Here is a 23705-nt window from a genome sequence, read left to right as displayed (position 1 = left end):
CAGCCTCCCCAAAGTTCCTTGGACGAGGCCTTAATCAACCGCCTGCCTCATCATCGTTGCTTCCCCATCGCATACCCTCGTCGTTACCAGAGGACGTCATCTTGGACCATCAGAGGCCAGTGTCATCAACAGGAACATCATCTGAAAATTCGATCAGCCATACAAACCCCTGCTGTCATCGCCACCGGTCTGTGGGCTCGGTAGCTGTGCATCAGCGCAGGCTAATAATCAGATACTTTTCACAATGCAGGTGTTTGCCCTTGCTGTGGAACTTCTTTTCGACGCTCCGCCGTCTGCCTCCTGTACATCAGTACCGACTGCTGCCCCAAAGTTCCTTGGAAGAGGTCTTTTTCAACCGCCTGCCTCATCACCGTTGCTTCCTCATCGCCTACACTCATTGTCGCCAGAGGACGCCATCTGGGACCTTCAGAGGCTAGTGGCATCCGCAAGAACATCATCTGAAAATTCTATCAGCCATACAAACCCCTGCTGTCATCGCCACCGGTCTGTGGGCTCGGTATCTGTGCATCAGTGGAGGCTACTAAGCTACTTTTCACAATGCAGGTGTTTGCCCTCGCTGTAAAACATCTTTTCGACGCTCTGCCGTCTGCTTCCTCTACATCGATTGCGACCACCGCCCCGAAGATCCTTGGAAGAGGCCTTTTTCAACAGCCTGGCTCACCACCGTTGCTTCCCCATCGCCTACACACATTGTCACCGGAGGACGTCATCTTGAACCATCAGAGGCTAGTGTTATCCCCAAGAACATCATCTGAAAATTCTATCAGCCATACATATCCCTGCTGTCATCGCCGCCGGTCTGTGGGCTTGGTAGCTGTGCATCAGCGCAGACTACTAATCAGCTCCTTTTCACAATGCAGGTGTTTTTCCCTCGCTGTGAAACTTCTTTTCGACGCTCTGCCGTCTGCTTCCTGTACATCGATTTCGACCGCCGCCCCGAAGTTTCTCGGAAGAGGGTTTTTTCAACCGCCTGCCTCATCGCCGTTGCTTCCTCATCGCCTACACTCATCGTCGCCAGAGGACGTCATCTTGGACCATCAGAGGCCAGTGTCATCCCCAAGAACATCATCTGAAAATTCTATCAGCAATATAAAGCCCGTGCTGCCATCGCCATCGCCTACACTCATCGTCGCCAGAGGACGTCATCTTGGATCATCAGAGGCCAGTGTCATCCCCAAGAACAACATCTGAAAATTCTATCAGCAATATAAAGCCCCCATGCTGTCATCGCCACCGGTCAGTGGGCTCGGTAGCTGTGCATCAGCGCAGGCTACTAATCAGATAGTTTTCACAATGCAGGTGTTTGCCCTCGCTGTGAAACTTCTTTTCGACGCTCTGCAGTATCGACCGCCGCCCCGAAGTACCTCGGAAGAGGCTTTTTTCAAACGCCTGCCTCATTACCGTTGATTCCCCATCGTCTACACTCATCGTCGCCAGAGGACGTCATCTTGGACCATCAGAGGCCAGTGTCATCCCCAAGAACATCATCTGAAAATTCTATCAGCAATATAAAGCCCGTGCTGCCATCGCCATCGCCTACACTCATCGTCGCTAGAGGACGTCATCTTGGACCATCAGAGGCCAGTGTCATCACCAAGAACATAATCAGAAAATCTAACAGCAATATAAAGCCCGTGCTGTCATCGCCACCGGTCTGTGCGCTCGGTATCTTTGCATCAGCGGAGGCTACTAATCAGCTACTTTTCACAATGCAGGTGTTTCCCTCACTGTAAAACTTCTTTTCGACGCTCTGCCGTCTGCTTCCTGTACATCGATTTCGACCACCGCCCCGAAGATCCTTGGAAGAGGCCTTTTTCAACCGCCTGCCTCACCACCATTGCTTCCCCATCGCCTACATTCATTCATCATCATCATCATTTATTGAACCCTTAAAGATCCCGTCTGGGACATTACATAAGGGGGGGGGGGGAAGACAGTGATGTGAAACGGTCACACAAAGGCATGTAAGCATAAAAAAGCATAACAAGAATAACAAGAATAACAAGTTTAACGTGAAATTAGCGTCAGGTGATTCAAATAGAACAGAATATACATGGCAAAGCAGTAGTATATAAATTACACATTAAAAAGTACGGAAAATAAATAAGTGGGAAAACACTTGTGGGGGGGGGGTGTCACAATAACACAAGCAGTTCAAATTGCACGCAGAGCATCGCGAGGGAAGTAGCTATAGTTGGATCAAGTGGTCTGTTATTAGCTGCCTAAATCTGGTGGGATTAGTTTCGATGACAACGGTTTCAGGAAGATAGTTCCATTCCTCTATGGCGATGGGAAGGAAAGATTTGTTGAAAGCGTTGGATGAACCATGCAACCGCTGAATGCTGAGGGAGTTGAATAATCGGCGAGATGAGCGTAAGGGAGTGGATAACAAAGTCTGGCGTAGTGCGGGGAAGTTAAAGTATAGTTTGTGGAAAAGACAAAGAATTGATACTTTTCTGCGGAATGCTAATGGTTCAAGGCCGAGAGACGATTTTAGGTTGGTAACGCTGTGTCGAGACGAATACTGCGACGTTATGAAGCGCGCTGCCCGATTCTGGATAGCTTCGAGCAGTTGTATTAAGTAGACCTGGTGAGGGTTCCATATTGCTGAGGCATATTTCATTTTAGCGCGAATGAATGTTTCGTATGCTTGTTGTCTGATTGGTGCAGGGGACATTGATAGTGATCTTCGGATAAAGCCAAGAGCTCTGGAAGTGCTTGCGCAAAGTTTGATAATGTGATCTGACCATGTTAATTTGTTCGTTATTTCGACGCCAAGGTACCTGTAAGAATTCGTTACTGACAGCGCCACAGAGTTCAGGGAGTACTGGAAATTAGTAATGGAACGTTTGCGTGATATGTGCATGCATTTACATTTCGAAATATTAAGCTGCATGAGCCAGTCGGAGCACCATTTCTGTATTTTATTTAGGTCGTCCTGTAATAATTCCTGGTCAGTGTTATCAGATATGCGGCGTTAAATGACGCAATCATCCGCGAAAAGACGGACAGATGACGAGATTCCAGATGGCAGGTCGTTGATGAAGATTAGGAAGAGCAGCGGAGCAAGGACGGAACCCTGGGGTACACCGGAGATAACTACGGTAGTTGCAGATACGTGATTAGCGATGACGGTGAACTGCGAGCTATTAGTCAAGAAGCAGCGAATCCAGGAAAAGACTAGAGGGTCGAGTGACAGGCATGCGAGTTTACAGATGAGACGTTGGTGAGGAACGCGATCAAATGCTTTAGAGAAATCTAGGAAAATGGCGTCTGTTTGAAATAAAGAATCTAGACTTAGATGAAGATCAGTTGTGAATTCGAAGAGTTGTGTTTCACATGAGAAGCCTGCCCTGAATCCATGCTGTTTGGGAAAGAAAAAAGAGTTTTTATCAAGGTGATCTGCAATATTGGAGTACAGTATATGCTCAAAGAGTTTACACGAGATGCATGTTAATGAAATAGGACGATAATTCGAGGGGTCAGAGCGGTCACCGGTCTTAAAAACGGGCACAACTTTGCTTGTTTTCCAATCGTCCGGAATTTGGCCGGTCTTTAGGGATTGGTCGAAAATGAGCTGTAGGATTTGGCTAGACAATTCTTTGGTTCCTTTGAGGATTTTGGCAGGTATGTTGTCGGGTCCTGGGGAAGTAGACGGCTTGATATTTTCGATGAGCTTAGAAATTCCCTCAGATGTGATGGTAACAGGTGGCATTGAATCAAAATTAAGTTGCGGTAAAGTAGTCCTGTTGTCCGGTGGTTCGTGGGTGAAGACTGAGGTGAAGTAGGAATTCATAGTATCAGAGCGTTCTGAAAGCGGAACGTGTGTGCCATCTTGTCTTCTCAAAGAAATGTTGTATGAGCTGTTTTTGTTGGGCGTTATCAGATTCCAGAATTTCTTTGGGTTAGAGCGCATTATGTCTAGGAGATCATGATTGTAGAATTTTCTTTTAGACGACCGTAATAACTGGGTGTATTCGCGAAGACTGGCGAAGTATTTGTTCCATTTGACAGATGATGTAGAATTTTTGGCATTACGGAAGAGGCGTTTTTTCTTCCGCGATAATTTGCGCAAGGCATTCGAAAACTAAGGCTTAGTGGCGTCGCCGCGGATGCATATGAGTGGTACGTAAGCGTCAATGAGCGACAAAAGTTTGTGCTTAAAAAGGCACCAGTTTTCATTAACGGATCTCGTCGACATGGATAGGAGGAAGGCAGCGAAAAATTGATCGAGGTCGGAGTTCACACTCGCTAAGTCGGCATTACGATAATCGCGGATGTATTTGACGGATGGTTGGTGGGAGGAAATTTCAATGGTTAGGTCGAAAAACAAGAGACTGTGATCACTGAGTCCACTAGATAGCGAAAGTGATTGGATTAATTCTGGACTGGAGACAAGAATGAGGTCAAGGATGTTTGAGCCCCGTGTTGGCTCATGAACTGCTTGGAAGAGGTTGAATGTAAGGACGAGTTCAAGGAAGTCTTTAGATTGGCGAGACGATGCTGTTAAAGCTTCCCAGTCGATATCCGGGTAGTTGAAATCGCCACAGAGTACAAAATTGGCGTGGGGAAGTCGAGAATGCAGGTCTTGAAGCAGACAGTGAAGGTCCGTAATGAAAGATTGATCTGTGTCAGGTGCTCGATAGCATGCAATTACTAGGTTGGTACGAGACGGAAGACAGATTTTAAGACATATTATTTCGCTGCGGCAATTAATCTCGACTAGAGCGGATGGAATGTTAGATTTGACAAGAGCAAGAATGCCCCCTCCCCTGCGACCTATTCTATCTCGCCTGTAGAAATGAAAGGACCGGTTGTCTTGCAGCAGTTCTGCGTCTTGGATATCAGGTGTTAGCCAAGATTCGGTAAATACCGCAATGTCAGTGTTATGATCTTCAAGGACGGTTTCAACTATTTCTTTTTTTGGCAGGTAACTGCGTATGTTGGTCATCAGGACAGAAGCTTTCTGATAAGTTGTGGTAGGACGCAAGCGTTTGGATGGTTGAACCTGCTGTAAAAACGGGACACATGGCGCCTTGGCTAATCGCTATGGTTTAAGTTCTACAATGGAATCCGTTTCAGCGTTGAAAGTGAACTGCCTTTTGCCGATAAGTAACTTGTCGAAGCGGATCTTAAATGAGGCGTTGCTTTGTTGGCCGTAAGAAAAAAGTTTTTTTCTCGCCTCGCTTGTCGAACTTTTGCGGTGTAGTCCTCACGAACTGAGAATGAGGTATCTTTATGTTTATGCCCTGCAACAAGAATTCTTGATTTATCTTTAAACTGTGCCAGTTTAACAATTATTGGGCGGTTTTTGTCTGTTTGGAAACGGCCCAGTCGGTGCGCGCGTTCGATGTCTTGGCTATCAATAGTAATGTCTAGGTGTTCGGAGCAGAAAGAAATAATATGTGCTTCAGACTGTGCCCAACTTTCGCTGGGCTCATCCTGAAGACCGAGAAAGAATAAGTTCGAGCGGCGCAAGCGGTTTTCAGCGTCATCGCACTTGTTTGTTAATGCTTTTACGTTTGAAGTAAGTCTGGCCAAGTCGGTGTTATTTACAGATGCAGCAACATTTTCCGGATTAGATTCGACTGTTTTTTCGAGTGTTTCGACCCGCGCTGAAAGACGGCGGACCGAGTCTTCAATGTTTGTTTGAGCAGAACGGATCAAGGCAAGCTCTGCAATTACAGTGCTCTGAGAGGATTCAATGCGTGATATGGCTTCGGAAATTGATTCTAGAGACGGCGGAGCTTTGCTTTCGGTCGGGCCTGGGTTCAATTCGACGTCCCCAGATAACATGAGCAGAAGACAAGTCAGGTGGACGTTGAGGCAGAAGGGGCAAGCAATATACAGCAACCTTTTGCAACAGTCAATGGCGTCAAAGGGGCACGACACCGCTAGCAAGAACGGGTCACTAGAGCGGCAGGAAGCGGCACAGGGTGGATAACTAACCTGCAGTAGGTGAAGAAAGGGCGATTGCATGACGAGTTCCGATGCGGTGGCGTGCCCCAAATGGCCCCAGCAATACAGCGGCTTATGTAGGTGGCGGGTTCCGGTGTTCGTGCCCGGTTGCCAGATGACGGGCTGGTCCACCGCTGCAAGCAGCGGATGCAGGTCAGGGTGGTCGTTGTCGAAGAAGTCGTTGTCGGCAGGCAGCCAGGAGGACTCGGTAGCGTCATGCGTCGCGAAAAAGCCTGAGCTTTCGGCGCTGATACTTGAAGTGGCGGGAAGCCATATCAGGATAGCCTGCAGTAGGTGAAGAAAGGGCGATTGCATGACGAGTTCCGATGCGGTGGCGTGCCCCAAATGGCCCCAGCAATACAGCGGCTTATGTAGGTGGCGGGTTCCGGTGTTCGTGCCCGGTTGCCAGATGACGGGCTGGTCCACCGCTGCAAGCAGCGGATGCAGGTCAGGGTGGTCGTTGTCGAAGAAGTCGTTGTCGGCAGGCAGCCAGGAGGACTCGGTAGCGTCATGCGTCGCGAAAAAGCCTGAGCTTTCGGCGCTGATACTTGAAGTGGCGGGAAGCCATATCAGGATAGCCTGCAGTAGGTGAAGAAAGGGCGATTGCATGACGAGTTCCGATGCGGTGGCGTGCCCCCAGAGGACGTCATCTTGAACCATCAGAGGCCAGTGTCATCACCAATGACATAATCAGAAAATTCTATCAGCAATATAAAGCCCGTGCTGCCACCGCCACCGGTCTGTGGGCTCGGTAGCTGTGCATCAGCGCAGGCTACTAATCAGATAGTTTTCACAATGCAGGTGTTTGGCCTTGCTGTGAAACTTCTTTTCGACGCTCTGCCGTCTACCTCCGGTTCATCAGTATCGACCGCCGCCCCGAAGTTCCTTGGAAGAGGGTTTTTTCAACCGCCTGCCTCATCACCGTTGCTTCCTCATCGCCTACACTCATCGTCGCCAGAGGACGTCATCTTGGACCATCAGAGGCCAGTGTCATCCCCAAGAACATCATCTGAAAATTCTATCAGCAATATAAAGCCCGTGCTGCCATTGCCATCGCCTACACTCATCGTCGCCAGAGGACGTCATCTTGGACCATCAGAGGCCAGTGTCATCCCCAAGAACAACATCTGAAAATTCTATGAGCAATATAAAGCCCGTGCTGCCATCGCCACCGGTCTGTGGGCTTGGTAGCTGTGCATCAGCGCAGGCTACTAATAAGATAGTTTTCACAATGCAGGTGTTTGCCCTCGCTGTGAAACTTCTTTTCGACGCTCTGCAGTATCGACTGCCGCCCCGAAGTACCTTGGAAGAGGCTTTTTTCAACCGCCTGCCTCATCACCGTTGCTTCCCCATCGTCTACACTCATCGTCGCCAGAGGACGTCATCTTGGACCATCAGAGGCCAGTGTCATCCCCAAGAACATCATCTAAAAATTCTATCAGCAATATAAAGCCCGTGCTGCCATCGCCATCGCCTACACTCATCGTCGCCAGAGGACGTCATCTTGGACCATCAGAGTCCAGTGTCATCCCTAAGAACATCATCAGAAAATTCTATCAGCAATATAGAGCCCGTGCTGCCATCGCCACCGGTCTGTGGGCTCGGTAGCTGTACATCAGCGCAGGCTACTAATAAGATAGTTTTCACAATGCAGGTGTTTGCCCTCGCTGTGAAACTTCTTTTCGACGCTCTGCCGTCTGCCTCCTGTACATCAGTATCGACCGCCGCCCCGATGTTCCTTGGAAGAGGCATTTTTCAACAGCCTGACTCATCACCGTTGCTTCCCCATCGCCTACACTCATCGTCGCCAGAAGACGTCATCTTGGACCATCATAGGCCAGTGTCATCACCAAGAACATCATCTGAAAATTCTATCAGCAATATAAAGCCCGTGCTGCCATCGCCATCGGTATGTGGGCTGGGTACCTGTGCATCAGCGCAGGCTACTATTCCGCTACTTTTCACAATGCAGGTGTTTGCCCTCGCTGTGAAACTTCTTTTCGACGCTCCGCCGTCTGCCTCCTGTACATCGATTTCGACCGCCGCCCCGAAGTTCCTTGCAAGAGGCCTTTTTCAGCCGCCTGCCTCACCACCGTTGCTTCCCCATCACCTACACTCATTGTCGCCAGAGGACGTCATCTTTGACCATCAGAGGCCAGTGTCATAACCAAGAACATCATCTGAAAATTCTAGCAGCCATATAAAGCCCCTGCTGTCATCGCCGCCGGTCTGTGGGCTCGGTAGCTGTGCATCAGCGCAGGCTACTAAACCGCTCCTTTTCACAATGCAGGTTAGTATAGGTTTTTCCTATTTGCTAAAAAAACCAGTAACTACTTTTTAATGCAGCTGCTGAGCCCTCAGAGCTGCTGTAGTGTTGTTGTCGACTGTTCAGATGTTATCCGTTTTCTTTTACTATTGTCAGGCAATGTTGAAACCCCGGCACCGTCTGTTACGACAGCATACTTTCTGAGCTCCAGACTGACTACCGGGCAAGCTACGTTAATTTCCGATCTGCTAAACATTAAAGAACAATTGAAAACTACCGAAACAACCCAGACCCATTTAAAAAAAGCGCATGGATACTCTGAAATCGTACAACGCCAAGCTTTCTACTCTCCATTCAGAAATAGGCGCCCTGTATACATTAACACTGAAATTACCTCCAAGAGCGACAAGCTGGAAGCGCGTATTGACAATACAGAAAAGAACTCTCGGCGTAACATTCTCATGTTTTACAACATTCCTGGCACTACCCCACTGAAACGTGTGCAAGCACTGAAGAAAGTGTCATTCGCCATTGCTCCGCTATACTAGGTTTTGCCATCAAACCGAATCTAATCGAGCGTGCCCACCGCCTCGTGCCCCACTCTACTGATCGCGCCAGACAAATCATCGTTAAGTTCCCCTCATCGAAAACTAAAGAAAGCATCCTTTCCTTAGGCACTAAGCTGAAAGGCACCAACTACAGTATTTTCGAAGACTTCTCCATTCCCGTTCGTAACATCCGCAAACATCTTATATAGTTTGCAAATTGGTATCCGATGAGTTTTCTTTGCGCTTCAAAACAATAAATATTGGTCCTAAACGCTACATATTCGTTGAATCATCACAAACAGTAGAAGATGTAAAATAGCAACCATCTCAGCACCTGTAGAAAGATTGTTCTAAGCATGTACACCAAGAAGCCCTTTCATTGTCAGCAATCTTTACTAACGTGCACAATTTGATTTCAAAGCCCGACATTTTTCCCTATATCGTCACTTCATCGGCCAGTAACATACTAGTCTTGCCAGAAACGTGGCTAATCAGCAATATTTCTAATAGTGAAGTGCTTGCCGACTTGTCCAATTTCTTTGTATTTCGCAAAGATCGCCCATATCGACGGGGTGGAGGGGTACTGATTGTCACCGCTCGAGATCTATCATGCTCAGCCATTCACCTTTCATCAAATAAGGATATATTATGGGTTTTATGCTACGCTTCACCTAAATCAGTTGTGATCGGCGTTTGCTACAGGCCTCCTAACAGATGAGATTTCCCCCAAAACTCACTGAGGCATTGAATGAAATTAAAGCTAAATACCCTAACACCTGCACTCTCCTATTCGGAGATTTCAATTTTCCGAGTAACAACTGGATTAATCTAACCGCTACAGGTAATAAGAATGCTAATAAATTTCTAGACGTTTGCCTTAATTTTAACCTCGTTCAAACTATATCCGAAACAACTCGTGTAACCGAAGACTGCGCTAATATTCTAGATACATTATTAACGGATAACTTTGAATGCGTTCATTCCATCACGTATATGCAAGGCATCCGCACTCACCACGTAATACATGCCGGCTTCACGATTAAACCATCTTTACATGCAACAACTAAAATAACTATCCGATTGTACGATAAAGGGACCTATACAGCAATAATTGATGAACTTGGCGCATTTTTGCCAGGATTTGAATTTTAATATCAACAAAGATCCAGTCATGATAATTGGTACTTGTTTAAGCGGAAAATTGAAGATTTGGTCGACAGGTTTATTCCGAACATAAATATACGAACTAACCCTCAAAACCCATGGTTACAAATACACTCAAACACCTTGAAAATAAAAAGAAGCGTCGTTTCCGATCGGCGAAGTCGCTTCCTAGTCAGAACGCTTGAACAAATATTATGTAGCCCAAAAAACGTACTTATCAAGTATTCCAGATGCCAACTGCACCTTTTCAACTCTGATCTGCCTAAAAAGTTGTCTACTAACGCCCGTAGGTTCTGGCAAGTCATTAACCCCCAGCACACACTCACAATTTTCCTCACCGATGGCTCGAGCGCGACTGTATGTGAAACTGAATGCGCCCACACGTTCAATGCGGCGTTTTCTTCCGTGTTTACTATTGAAAGAGATCCGACATTTCCTCGAAACGCCCCAGTTATTCAAGATACTATGCCTTCTCTTATATGTTCTTCAGCACCAATTTCGTCACTAATTGAAATTATTAAACTTTCATCTTCTCACAGGTAAACTGCCCATAAACTGGAAAAATGGGAAGGTCAAACCAGCCTACAAATCAGGTAACAAGAACTCTCCGTTTAATTACCGTCCCATATCTCTAACTAGTGTTCCCTGAAAAATCATGGAACACGGCATGTATATTCGCATCATGGCATTCGTTGATTCCAAAAACTTTTTTCAACCTGCTCAGCAAGGGTATCGCCGGAGTTATTCCTGCCAGACCCAATTTGCAACGTTCATTCGTGATCTGCATATTAACCTTGATTGTAATCTACAGACTGACATCGTATTTTTTTATTTTTTCCAAAGCTATTGATAAAGTGTCATATACACGCCTGGTGATAAAACATTCTCAATTAAATTTACACCCCATATTTTGAAGTGGATTGAAGTGTTTTGACTAACCGTTCGCAGTTTGTCTCCGTAAAGTTAAAAACTCTAACTCACTCTTAGTAATGTCGGGCGTCCCACAGCGATCTGTGCTTGGCCAACTACTGTTTCTCATATACATTAATGATCTGACTTCAAACGTAACATCTAACATACGCATGTTCGCTGACGACTGTGTACTTTATAGTGCTATTCTCACAACCACTGACCAATCTTCTCTTCAAGATTATCTTAATGCTGTTTAGGTGTGGCGCAATAAGTGGCTTTTGGAACTTAACCCACGTAAATGTAATCTTTTGTCCATAAGCCGCAGCCGTAATCCTCTAATCTTCTCTTACATAATATCTTAAGTTCCCGTACAACTAGTTCAGTCATGCAAGTATCTAAGCACTACAATTTCTAGCGATCTTTCTTGCAGCTTGCAAGTTACTAACATAACAACGTCAGCAAACAAGACGCTAGGTTTCCTCAAGCGCCATCATCACCATGCTCCCCAACATGTGAAGTTATTAGCTTACAAATAATTCGTCAGATCCAAACTAGAATTTGCATTGCACACTTGGAATCCTCATCAAGCTTACCTCATCTCTGCCCTCGATTCTATTCAAAATCGCGCTGCTCGATCGCTTCATTCATTCATCGTACTCTTATGACATCAGCGTTTCCTTCTTAAAAACAGCATCCCGATTATCCCCCTTATCGCTCCACCGTCGCATTGCCAGCCTGTCTTTATTTCACAAATTCTTCCACAGCCCTATGCAGATCGCTCCTTATATTCTTCCCACAGCACGCATCTCTCAATCACTCATCGCATCAGCCATCACCTACAAGTTGCCCGTCCACACTCTCGCACCGTCACTTTTCATAATTCCTTCTTTCCTCTTGCAGCCGCAGACTGGAACGGCCTAACAAACAACGTTGCCATCATCACTTGCCCGAGTCTTTTCGGAGAAAATGTATAATCTTTCCTGTTATTGTGAATTAGTGCGTTTAATTGTTGTCACCCCTTATGTAACACCTCTTCTTTGGGGGAATTAAAGGTAATAAAATGAAATGAAATTCAGTCACCACTTCGTGACACCTGGTGGAGGTGCTGGGTTGCCTTCCATGTTCCAGACTCCCCCTTCAAGTCTTGACGCCAGCCCTCAGCGCTTCGCTCCCGAGGACGAGCCAGCAGCCCACCGAGGCAGCCGACGTCTCCAGGGAGAGCAGCCGGAGTGCGGAACCGTGCCGGACCGCACCAGACCACCAACAGCCGCTGCTATGAGCACCGCAATCTCGCCAAATATGTCGACACCGAGCATACTGCAGCAGCTTGGATGCCGCCAACTTTCAATGAAATCCTAGGCGAAGACCCCGATGGATGGTTAGACCAATTTTAGCGCGTGGCATCATTACTAGAGGGATGATGCGGCAAAAATTGTGACACGTATTTTCCTCACTTGAGAGATCAGCACGTGCGTGGTACGAAAACCACGAGTCGTTCGTGACGCCATGGGAGCTATTCAATAAGGAACTTTTGAAGGTATTCACCAGTGTCGTGAGAAAAGAAAGAGCCGACCGACTCCTCTAGTCCATGATCCAGCTTTCGAAAGAGGCCGTCTGCGGTTACATCGACGAAATGAAGCGCCTTTTTCGCCCCGCCGATCCCGAGATGACCGAAGATAAGAAAGTTCGGTTTTTAATGCGCGGCGTAAAAGAACAACTTTTTGGCAACCTCATCCGCCAGCCGCCAAAAACAGTCGACGAATTCATACAAGAAGCCTGCACGATCGAGAAGACACTCGACGTCCGGGCTCAGAAGTACAACCTCCCTTCCTCTGTCCGTGCAATCTGTCCGGACACGACTACCACCACCTGCGACAACTTGCGGGAAGTTATCCGTGAATCGTCCGCGAGGATCTACGACGAGTGCTGCCATGTTCCGCACAGCCACAATCAGCGACTGTCATAGATGTGGCGCGGCAAGAAATGCAACAGGCACTTGGCACCCCGGCGGCCATAGAACCCGTGGCTATAGCCTACGCCGCTGCAGTACGCACTCCTCACCCCAACAACACCCCCGCGTCCTCTCTGAGATGAGCCACTTGTTCCAGAACGCCGCCTCCCTGCCCTCGCCCACCCAGCCTACGAACAACGCTCAAGAACCAGGAAATGCGGCGCCTGGAGGACTTCCGACAAAGAACCATTGTGCTTCCATTGCGCTGAGGCTGGCCATAATTCTTCGCCATTGCCCGTACCGACGTATCGGTCTTCGTGGATTTGCCGTTGACGCACCACGACCACATTTCGGCCAACGTCCGCAGGAAATTTACGAGTACCTACGTCGAGAGGAGTACTCGCCGAACCGCCTTTCCCACTCACCATCGCCGTCAGCCTCGCACTTTGCGTCGCCACGCCGCAGCTACGCAGCCGCGTAACGAGTATGGTCTCCCAGATCACATAGGATAAACTAAAGGCAGAAACCACCGGAGGTGAGGTTGTTCCCGCGCAAAACACCGAAGATCCTTCATCGACCATGCCGCACGTAGACGCCGCATACAAAGACATCCTCGACCACGACGCGAACCGCCTTCAAAAACTAAGAGAAATCCTTCGACGACGCGTTCTACCCACGATTCCTATGCCCGGCGAAGCCGTGACTTGACGCCCAGGACGACGTGCATCCGAGCTAGGACATCCGACTTAGAAGTAGTTATCGACGGCCGGAAAGTTATCGCTCTAGTCGACACAGAAGCCGATTAATCGGTGATGAACGAAACATACGCTGCGCATCTGAGGAAAGTCACGCCAGCTTGGGACGGCCCACAAATTCCTACCACAGAAGGCCACCTCATAACGCCATCAGGGCGAGGCACAGCTCGAGTGACTGTCAAAGGATATACCTACCCTGCGACCTTCGTTGTGCTACGGCAATGTTCCCGCGAAGTGATCTTGGCCATGGATTTCCTAAATTAACATCAGGCGATCATCGACCTGCGATCCAAGCTGATCACGCATTCGATAGAGGAAGCCACCTCTTCGATGAGAAGTCTGTAAAATCACGTTGCCCTGAGTGTTCTAGAGGAAGAAGTGAGCGTCCCACCCCGTTCAAGCTTTATCGTGACCGTAGGCGCCACGAAAGCCATTAAAGCTGCAGCAATCATTGAGGGGAACACGTAGCTGCTTCTAGATCGAGGAATCAACATCGCAAGAGGCGTCGCTCATTTCCGCAATGGCCAGGTCGAACTACTGCTCACTAACTTCAGCAAAGAATACCGGCACATTAACACAGGAACGACGATCGTTTTCTTCGATTAAATATTCGACGTACGAGACTCCTTCGTCCTCTCCGCCCCCTCCGCAGAAGATTAGCCAAAGAGAACTCACCCACTCTCGACATCAAGGCAGCCCTGCCCCGGAAGACACAAGACCAAATCTGCAATCTGCATCGAAGCTAGAGCGAGTGTTTTTCGTCATCGCCGAAGGTCCGACAAACGCCGATTGCCAAGCATCGCATTATAATCGACCAGCAAGTCCGACCGCTCTACAAGAGCCCCTACCACCTGTCGCCTCGAGAAAGACAAGCCATTGGGAACCAATTGATAGAAATGCTTCGCGACGACGTCATTCAGGCATCGAATAGACCCTGGGCGGCACCAGTTGTTCTAGTGAGAAAGAAATCCGGTGGACTTCGATTCTGCGTTGATTACCGCCGCTTGAACAACATAGTAAACAAGGACGTCTACCCCCTCCCCCACATCAACAACACACTGGACCGGCTCTGCAACACCAAGTATTTCGCATCAATGAAGCACAAGAGCGACTACTGGCAAATTGAGGTAGATGAAAGAGATCGCGAGAAAACCACATTCATCACTCCGGATGGCCTCTTCGAGTTAAAGGTGATGCCATTTGGATTGCGTTCCGCACCAGCGACGTTTCAGTGAGTAATTTATACAGTGTTGGCAGATTTCTCTAGTAGATTTAGATGACGTCGTTGCCTTCGCCTCAAACTTTAAAGACCACCTAGAAAGGATTCTAACAGTACTACAGGCAATCAAGTCATCCGGCCTAACCTTGATAGCAGAGAAGTGCCACCTTGGCAATGAAGAGCTGCTGTTTCTAGGCCACATCGTTAGCAAACGGGAGTGCGCCCAGACCCAAAGAAAACAGCTGCTATTGGGCAGTTCTTACCACCGGGCGATATGAAAGCAGTGCGCAAATTCCTCGAACTGCGTGCATACGACCGACGATTTGTGAAGAACTTTTCGCGCATCGCCGAGTCCCTGGCCAAACTGACGATGACCGACGTGCCATTTAAATGGGAAGAGCCGCAAGCAGAAGCCTTCGAAGAACTTCAGCGTTGTTTACAGTCCCCACCGATCCTGGCGCATTTTGATGAATCCGCCGTCATTGAACTTCACAGCGACGCAAGCAGCGTAGGCCTCGGCCGCGTACTCGGCAAAGAAGCGTAAGGCTGGAGAAATTCATCGCGTATGCTATCCGATGCCTTTCCATGGCCGAGACAAACTATTCGACAGCAGAGAAGGAGTGTCTTGCCAAGATCGGGGCTACGTTGAAGTTCCGCCCTTACCTGACAGTTGGCGATCACCACATGCTGACAGCAATCACCACGTGCTGTGCTGGCTTTCATATTTGAAGGATCCTTCTGCGTGCCTCACTCGGTGGCGTCTGCGTCTCCAGGGGTTCGACGTCACCGACGGTTACAAGTCCGGACGCAAGCACTCTGACGATGACAGCCTCTCACGAGCACGTGTAGATGTACTGCCGCCTTACGACGATGAGGACACCTTCCCAGGACCCATCACCTAAAGCTCTTTTTCACAGCAGCAACGCTCAGACCACGATTAAAAACGCCTCATAGAGTACTTGGAAGGCAAGGTTTCTGCACCTCTAGCCTCACTGAAGCGATGACTGTCTTCCTTCTCCTCGTGAAAAACTTCAAACCGAACAAAACAGCCTACCTTCTTGTTGTACCTGCTTGTCTCCACGAAGTTCTACAGGCTAAACAGGACGAGCCTACAGCTGGACATCTCGGGTTTTCTCGCACCCTCCGACGCATTCAAGAGAAGTATTACTGGCCCCAACTGTCTGCAGATGTCGCAAATTGCGTGAAAACCTGCCAGAATTGTCTGCGACTAAAGACCCCTCCCGCCCGACCAGCAGGATTTCTGAACCCCATGGAACCCACCTCAAGGCTCTTTCAGCAGATCGGCATGAACTTGCTTGGCCATTTCCCAAAGTCAACGTCTGGAAATAAGTGGATCATCATAGCGACCTACTACCTGATCCGCTACGCCAAGGCAAAAGCCCTACCGAACGGAACAGCAGCATAAGTCACCAAATTTTTCGTGGAGTGCATAATTCTGCGACACTGCGCCCCTGATGTGCTCATCACGGACCGAGGAACAGCATTCATGGCGGAATTAACTAACGCAAGCTATCCTAGGTTACAGCCAAACAAGCCATCGGAGGGCAACTGCATACTATCCGCAGACCGACTGACTGACCAAGCGCCTGAACAGAACTATCGCCGATATGCTCGCCATGTACGTCGATGCCGAACACGAGACCTGGGATGTCATCCTGCCTTACGCCGTCTTCGCCTACAACACCGCCTTGCAGGAGGCCACCCAGATGACGCCTTTTAGGCTCGCGCATGGCTGGGACGCCAAGACCACGCTAGACGCCGTTCTGCCCAACGTTACCGAAGAACATCGACGTCGCCGCCTGCCTTCAACACGCAGTAGTCCGAAGACTTGCCCGATTACGAATCAAAGATCAGCAGCGGACCGACGTCAGACGCTACAACCTACGAAGACGACACGCGGAACACCAGCCAGGAGACCAAGTCTGGTTTTGAAGGACCATTCGCCGCCGTGGATCTAGTGAATGTTTTTGCGCCGCCATTTCCCATAAAAGGCTCTTCGTCGGCTAGGTGAACTGGATTATGAAGTCCTCCCTGAAGCAATGACTGCGTCCCAGCGACGCCGCGTACGACCAGAAGTTGTCCATGTCGTCCGTCTGTCACATATAATAAGGAGTCCAAAAAAAATTATGAAGGAAAGAGGTGTGAAGAAGACGACGACGAGGATTAACCGAAGAATAAAGAAGACGAAGAAGAAGCATTCGGTGAGGTGGAAAGAGATGATTTGTGGAGAAGCATTCGGTGAGGTGCAGAGAGATGGTTGGTGGAGAACAAGACGACGACAAGGCTTACGTGGACTAACACCGAGGCTATAAAAGGGCGAGTGAGAGCGAGGCACGGGGGGTTACAGGAGAGAAGCGGAGGCTCCGGCGGGTCAGGGATGCTTCGGCTGGAAGAGAGAGACTCCGGCTACTGCTCCGGTGAGCTCGCGTTCTACGACTTCGCATCGTGGACTTCCTGCCGTGCCTGAGCCCGTTCCGGGGCGTCAACGGAGGACGCTAGCACCTGCTACGGCCAGGGCTGCCTCCAGCGCTGTTGCCACCCATCCGGGTGGTGCCCCCCACACCAACAACACCGGCATCACCTCCACGGGCGCTTGGACCGGGAGCTTATACGACGCCGCCAGCGACGCCCGCCCAAGCACGCCGAACGCCGCCTCGATGCCGGCTGCTGGATCCATTCAACGCCGCAGCCGCATCGAACCAAACTTGAGCACGAACGCCGACCGCTAACAGTAGGACGCTAGTAGCAGATGCTGGTAGCAGTGTTCCCGGGTCGTGTGTATTTATATTCTGTGTTTTGTGTTAGCTTTGCTAGTTTTGTGTACTAGTGTGTGTGTCACGTAGGATGTATGAAATGTGCGTCTGTGTGGGTACACCTGTCTCTTAGTCCATTCTTTCGGTCCGAGTGTTCTTCGGGGAGATCCGTGTCACCGTCTAAAGCCCTATTATGCGCGCTAAAGGACGCTGTGTTCCCACACACTGTGGCTATTTTCGCACGATCCGTATTATTTGCTGCTAGTCGCCTTGTTTGTCTTAATGCATCATATTTTTTAATGCTTCTTTATGGGGCAGTACAGCAGCCAATCTTTGCAGTGTTTATTTGTTCATTCTTCGAAGCTGCCGGCGCGCCGCTTTATAGCTTTGCTAGCGATGCAAGACGCGATCAGATTTATCTCTATTGATCGCATACAGGAAGAGCTGAGTCTGCGTTGTTCCAGATAGTTCTAGTAACTTTGCACGCTTTATCTCGAAAGTTCGCTGTCAGCTTTATCGAGCACACCGGCTGCGGCGGGCGTTCTGTTCGAGGAGCGCCGAGCACGCTTCTTGCTACGCCGCAGCCGAATGATTCACTCCATTGTGAACGTAAGTCAGCCCAAATAAAGACTTTTGTTTAGACGCAAGTTTCGCTGTCGTTCTGCTCCCCATATTCCAGACACCACTTCGCCTCAATAGTCGACGTACGTTTTCACCTCCGTCTTGCTCGCTTATTACTTCTAAGTTACGTGGAATTTCGTTACCGAAACTACATGTGGGCTTTCACGGATGCCGTAGTGAACGGCTCAGGATTAATTTCGACCACCTCGTATTCTGTACTGACTCTATTAAATTACCGCGCAGAGTGAGAACAGGACACACTGGTTCCTCTGTTCAAAGCACTTTGATGATGTTCTCACAACGCCACATGTCTTCAGTGATGAAAGCGAAACACGCAGACAAAAGTGAAAAAACATCTCCAAGGCAGTCTTACCAAAGACACCATGGTGACAGCGGCGAACATGTCTTTGCTGTCATTAGGAAAGGTGTCCTCCGCATTGAGCTGCAAATCGATGAACAGAGAAAAAGAAGGCATTCCAACCTTTACTCTAGTGCTCGAATGAACACGTTGCCAGGCCGTTGATTCATTACTTTTTCGAAACAAAGGACTGAAGCGCTAAAAATAAGTTACATACGACGAGGGCAATTACATAATGTAGTTTAAGGGCTCTTTTGCATGCACAAAGACACCTTGAGAGAAGACGAGGCAACGCCATATATTCAGAGCGCAGTTATAAGCGAAAAAATGGCTCTCATGCACGTAGATAATGCAGCTCAGCACCATCCAAATTGCCAAGTAAGGCAGCTCTGGCTATGGAACGTTATCAGAAAATGTTGTGCCAAAATCGCGATCTCTTTTTTCCGCAAAATAGACGGCAAGACACAAATAAACTTTTCAATGAGTGAAAGTATTGTACATACAAGTTTCTTGGGCTTTCTCGAAACACGAAAAAAAACCAAAGCTCCCCGAAACTTTCCCGCGGTGAAAACAAAGGAGCAATGCTCTCAGCTTTGTGCTATGAAAATTGTTTGCATCACACATTGCAACCTATAAAATGTTACCAGAAACAAGAACACATAAAAAATTATGGAGCGAATAACAAGGAATAAATTGCGAAACAAAGACGGCAGGATAATTAACATTCCATTATATCCAAGATCGGTGTCCCATAGGGGAGCGTGCAAGACTAAGTTTCAGAAAGGTGGTGCAAATTAAGCATAAAATATTATCTTTACATGACCAGTGCTATTTAACACCAGGTATAGTTTCGACTCACTGGAAACCTCAGCAGTAATGCAGGCATTGCGGAATCAGGGCGTTGGAAAGTCTTATGGGAGAATACTACTTGTATATTGTATATATATATATATATATATATATATATATATATATATATATATATATATATATATATATATATATATATATATATATACTTATGAAGGAAGCCAACAGTCACCGAAACCAAGGTGCGTAGGGGAATGTTAAATTTTTTTTTAATGTGTACTGCTAATCACAGGGTTAATGATACTTAAATTAATCTATCGCTTAAAGAAAGTTACTTATAAAGCAGCAGAAAAACAACCATGCCGCTGGTGGGATCCGAACCCACGACCTCCGAATATCGCGTCCGGTGCTCTTACCAACTGAGCTACGGCGACGGCTGTCCAATCTGCTGCTCTCGTTATGTTTTAATGGGTGTAAGCGAACCTTGAGAGTGTTCACCAGCGCCACCCTCGTCCATAGCGGCGGATATAGCACATCCTGTTTTACCGCGAGTGTAACGTGGAACGTCATCTAACGACGAGTGCGGGAACTGTGCGAAAGGCCTCTTATGCTACCTATGACATCAAGACTGCCAGAACCGAGACCCTCGTTCAGAGGAAGGTCAAGCTGGACAACACTGGTGGCGCAGTTGATGAGGGCTGAATGCTCAGACAGGAAGTCGAGGCCAAGAATGACGTCATGAGGGCACTGGTAGAGAACAGAGAACAGAACGGATGTATGGCGGCCGGAAATAGCCACACGGGCTGTGCTTAGTCCAACCACAGGAGGCGTTCCGCCGTCGGCAACGCGGAGAACGGCTGTGGGTGCAGGGTCAGTACTTTTCTGAGGCGGCGTCGGAGGGTTGAATTCATGACGGACGCGTGCGCGCCCGTATCGATCAGGGCTCTCACAGGGACTCCATCGACATGAATAGCGAGCAAATTTTGGTGTGCGCGGAGGGCTAAGCGAGGATTTTGGGACTGGGGCTGTACTGCAGCATCACCTCCAGACACTGCAGTGTCTAGTTTTCCGGTTGCGAGCGTACGTAGGCGCAAGGAGAAGAGCGACGGCGTAGGGGTGAACGAGACTGCCGACGCAGGGGGGACGGGGAGCAAATGGGCCGGGAAAAATGGCCGTTGGATATAGCACTCTGCCGGGCTGGAGGGGGCGTGAAGTGGCTGGGCTGTTCGTCGTTGCGGTGAGAGCTGAGACGATTGTATGCGCTACGACGGGACAAATAATTGCACCAGTGACGGGAGATGTGGCCAATACGGTGGCAGAGGAAACAAATGGGCCTGTCGTCGGGTGTCCGCCAGTGGTTAGGGTTACGTCGACGTGGAGCGAAGTAGGAGGGTCAGTCAGGAGCAATCGAAGTGATGTCGGGTGGGGATGAAGGACGTACGGGGCTGACGGGTTGGAGGCCAAGATTTCCAAGCTCTTGACGGACGACGGCTTGTACCATAGAGATGGTGGGCATGTGGTTGTCGCCATCACGTAGGTGCAGGGAGGCAGGGGACATGGCTTCGAGTTCGCGTCGAATGATGCGGGTCACATTTTCTTGAGGCGCAGGAGGTTTGCCGGCGCTGCAGGTCTTCACATGAGGAAGTGGCAGCCGTGTTGGGGAGGCGTGTGTACGGCTGGCTAATACGGCTGCTTTTAGCTTCCTCGAAGCGGCGACATTCCTGAATAATGTCGTCAACTGTAGTGCAATTCTTGTAGAGAAGCAGGTTGAAGGCATCGTCGGCGATCCCTTTCAACACGTGACCCACTTTGTCAGATTCGGGCATGTTATTGTCAACTTTTTTGGAGAGGGCCAACACGTCCTGAATGCACGAAACATAGGATTCCGTAGAAGTTTGAGCTCGGGATGCAAGGTCCCTTTTAGCGGCGAGTGTTCGGCCGAGCGGCCGTCCAAACAGGTTGCGCAGTTTCTGCTTGCAGACGTCCCAGCTGGTCATGTCCTCTTCGTGAATCTTGTACCAGACTCGGGTGGTGTCTTTTAGGTAGAAAATCACATTGGCGAGCATAAGGGTTGGATCCCAGCGGTTGTATGTACTCACGTGTTCATACATCTGGATCCAGTCGTCCACGTCAACGTTGTCGGTGCCAGAAAGTGTCCCAGGGTCACGAGGAGCAGAAAGAACGGTTGATGGCATGGCCGATGGTAATGATTGCTGGCAGGCGTCCTGGGTCATGATGAGCGAAGGCAGCTGTCGGCCGCTGCGGAGCTCCGTCGTTGCTAGACGTAGGGGAAAGGCGCACCTCCACCAAATATGTTGATGGAAAGTATACATTTACAGCTATGTACACCAGCGAAGAAACAGCTACGAGCGGCACTCAGAACACAGTCGTTGTTGTTGTGGTTGTTGTTGTTAGCCTATCAAAAGATGGCACATACCCACACTGGGCGATCGGCCAAGAATCGGGTGGCTATTCACCTGAACGCAGCTAATAAAAAAGAAAAGCACGTGGGAGCGCAACAGCGGTGAATTCTTCCTCATGAACAGTAAAGGGATGACTTTTGATTGCAAAATTATATGAATAATATTAAAGAGAGGGATTAAATAATAATGATTGAGTCAAAATCTAATAATTGATAGAAAAGAAAAATTTTGGAACACTTAGCAAGGCAGTCGGTGAGATTCTATCAGGAAATTTAGAACAGCGCTACAAACAGATCTGTGCCTGAACCCAAATGTGGTGGCGCCAAATGATAGCAAGAGCGGGCTGCTCAAACTAAGGCCAAGATGCTGGAAGGGCTCCTCCAGCAACCTCATGGCGAAAAGCACAAAGGGGAGAGCGCCAAACCCGACTTGTGTAAACAGAAATTTTGAGGCTGGATGCGGCAGCGCAGCCTCGTCAGAGATACTTCAAGCTGCCGAGAGCAACAAATTTTCCTTTTCCAATAATATCTAAGGTGCTCATATTCCGCCGATGCTAAAAGTGTTGTGTCTTGCGTGCTTAAAAACGCACGTCGCCGAAATCTAGATGCTGTAATATAGGCTGTAGCCGGGGTGATTGGCAACACGGGGCCGCTGAGGGAAGCCTTTGCGAGATGGTCAGCAATCTTATTTACTGTCACACTGCTGCGACCGGGAACCCATGCTAAATGAACACGGTTCAAATGCGGAGGAAGTAGGGATAAGAAAATTGTTAAAATGGGACCGTCAACATGTGCAGCGAGGGACGAACACAAAGGTAAAGAATCAGTAATTACTGCAACTGCTGTAATAGAGGGGTCTAGCTTGCGTAGTGCAAGCACAACTGCTAGAAACTCTGCTTGAAAAATAGGGGTGAAATCTCGAAGACGCAGTGAAAAGGACCAGTCTAAATGCGAGCAAAATATTTGCACACCTGCTTTTTCATTGCATTGCGTGCGTCAGTGGCAATTGCTGTATCTGTAGGTAGGGCCCTCCGATGATTCTAGTTTTACCATTTAGAATACTCGGTGGCAAAAGTTTTGCATTACACAGTCAGAACTTCGTTGTCGTCTTCGTCCACCCGTTCACTCGCTCAGACTCGTCGTCGTCTCCCCGCTTCAATATATATATATATATATATATATATATATATATATATATATATATATATATATATATATATATATATATATATATATATATATATATATATATATATATGTATATATATATATATATATATATAGCAGACAAGGCAAATGAAATTAGGGGCTCGTTTGACAAACATATTAAGGAAGCCAACAGTCACCGAAACCAAGGTGCATAGGGGAATGTTTTTCTATTTTTTTAATTTCTAACGCCAATCAATTGTTGTTTTTTTAAAGAAAATTACTTATAAACCAGCAAAAAAAAAACAACCATGCCGCCGGTGGGATCCGAACCCACGACCTCCGAATATCGCGTCCGGTGCTCTTACCAACTGAGCTACGGCGACGGCTGTCCAATCTGCTGCTTTCGTGGGTATTTATGTTTTGCGTGTAAGCGAACCTTGAGAGTGTTCACCAGCGCCACCCTCGTCCATAGCGGTGGACGTAGCACGTCCTGTAATACCGGAAGTGTGACGTAGAACGTCTTCTAACAGCGAGGGCGGAAACTGTGCGAGAGCCCTCTTATGCTACCTATGGCATCAAGACTGCCAGCATAAGAGGGCTCTCGCACAGTTTCCGCCCTCGATGTTAGAAGACGTTCTACGTCACACTTCCGGTATTACAGGACGTGCTACGTCCACCGCTATGGACGAGGGTGGCGCTGGTGAACACTCTCAAGGTTCGCTTACACGCAAAACATAAATACCCACGAAAGCAGCAGATTGGACAGCCGTCGCCGTA

The 23705-nt window shown here is 48.4% G+C and overlaps 1 long non-coding RNA gene across 1 annotated transcript in view; it reads right to left on the bottom strand.

The window, feature by feature from the left end:
- The window catches only part of LOC144119436 (uncharacterized), a 621994-nt gene that overhangs the window by 573417 nt on the left and 24872 nt on the right, over nt 1–23705 (bottom strand). Inside the window, exon 3 of the long non-coding RNA XR_013312367.1 lies at nt 18563–18631. This is a non-coding gene — a long non-coding RNA (uncharacterized LOC144119436). The remainder of the gene's footprint in view (nt 1–18562; nt 18632–23705) is intronic.

This window comes from Amblyomma americanum, chromosome 2 (genome assembly GCF_052857255.1).
Source record: "Amblyomma americanum isolate KBUSLIRL-KWMA chromosome 2, ASM5285725v1, whole genome shotgun sequence".
NCBI classification, from domain to species: Eukaryota; Metazoa; Arthropoda; class Arachnida; order Ixodida; family Ixodidae; genus Amblyomma; species Amblyomma americanum.
The sequence above is the reverse complement of the archived record's forward strand: the minus strand, read 5'-3'. Positions and strand labels throughout refer to the sequence as shown.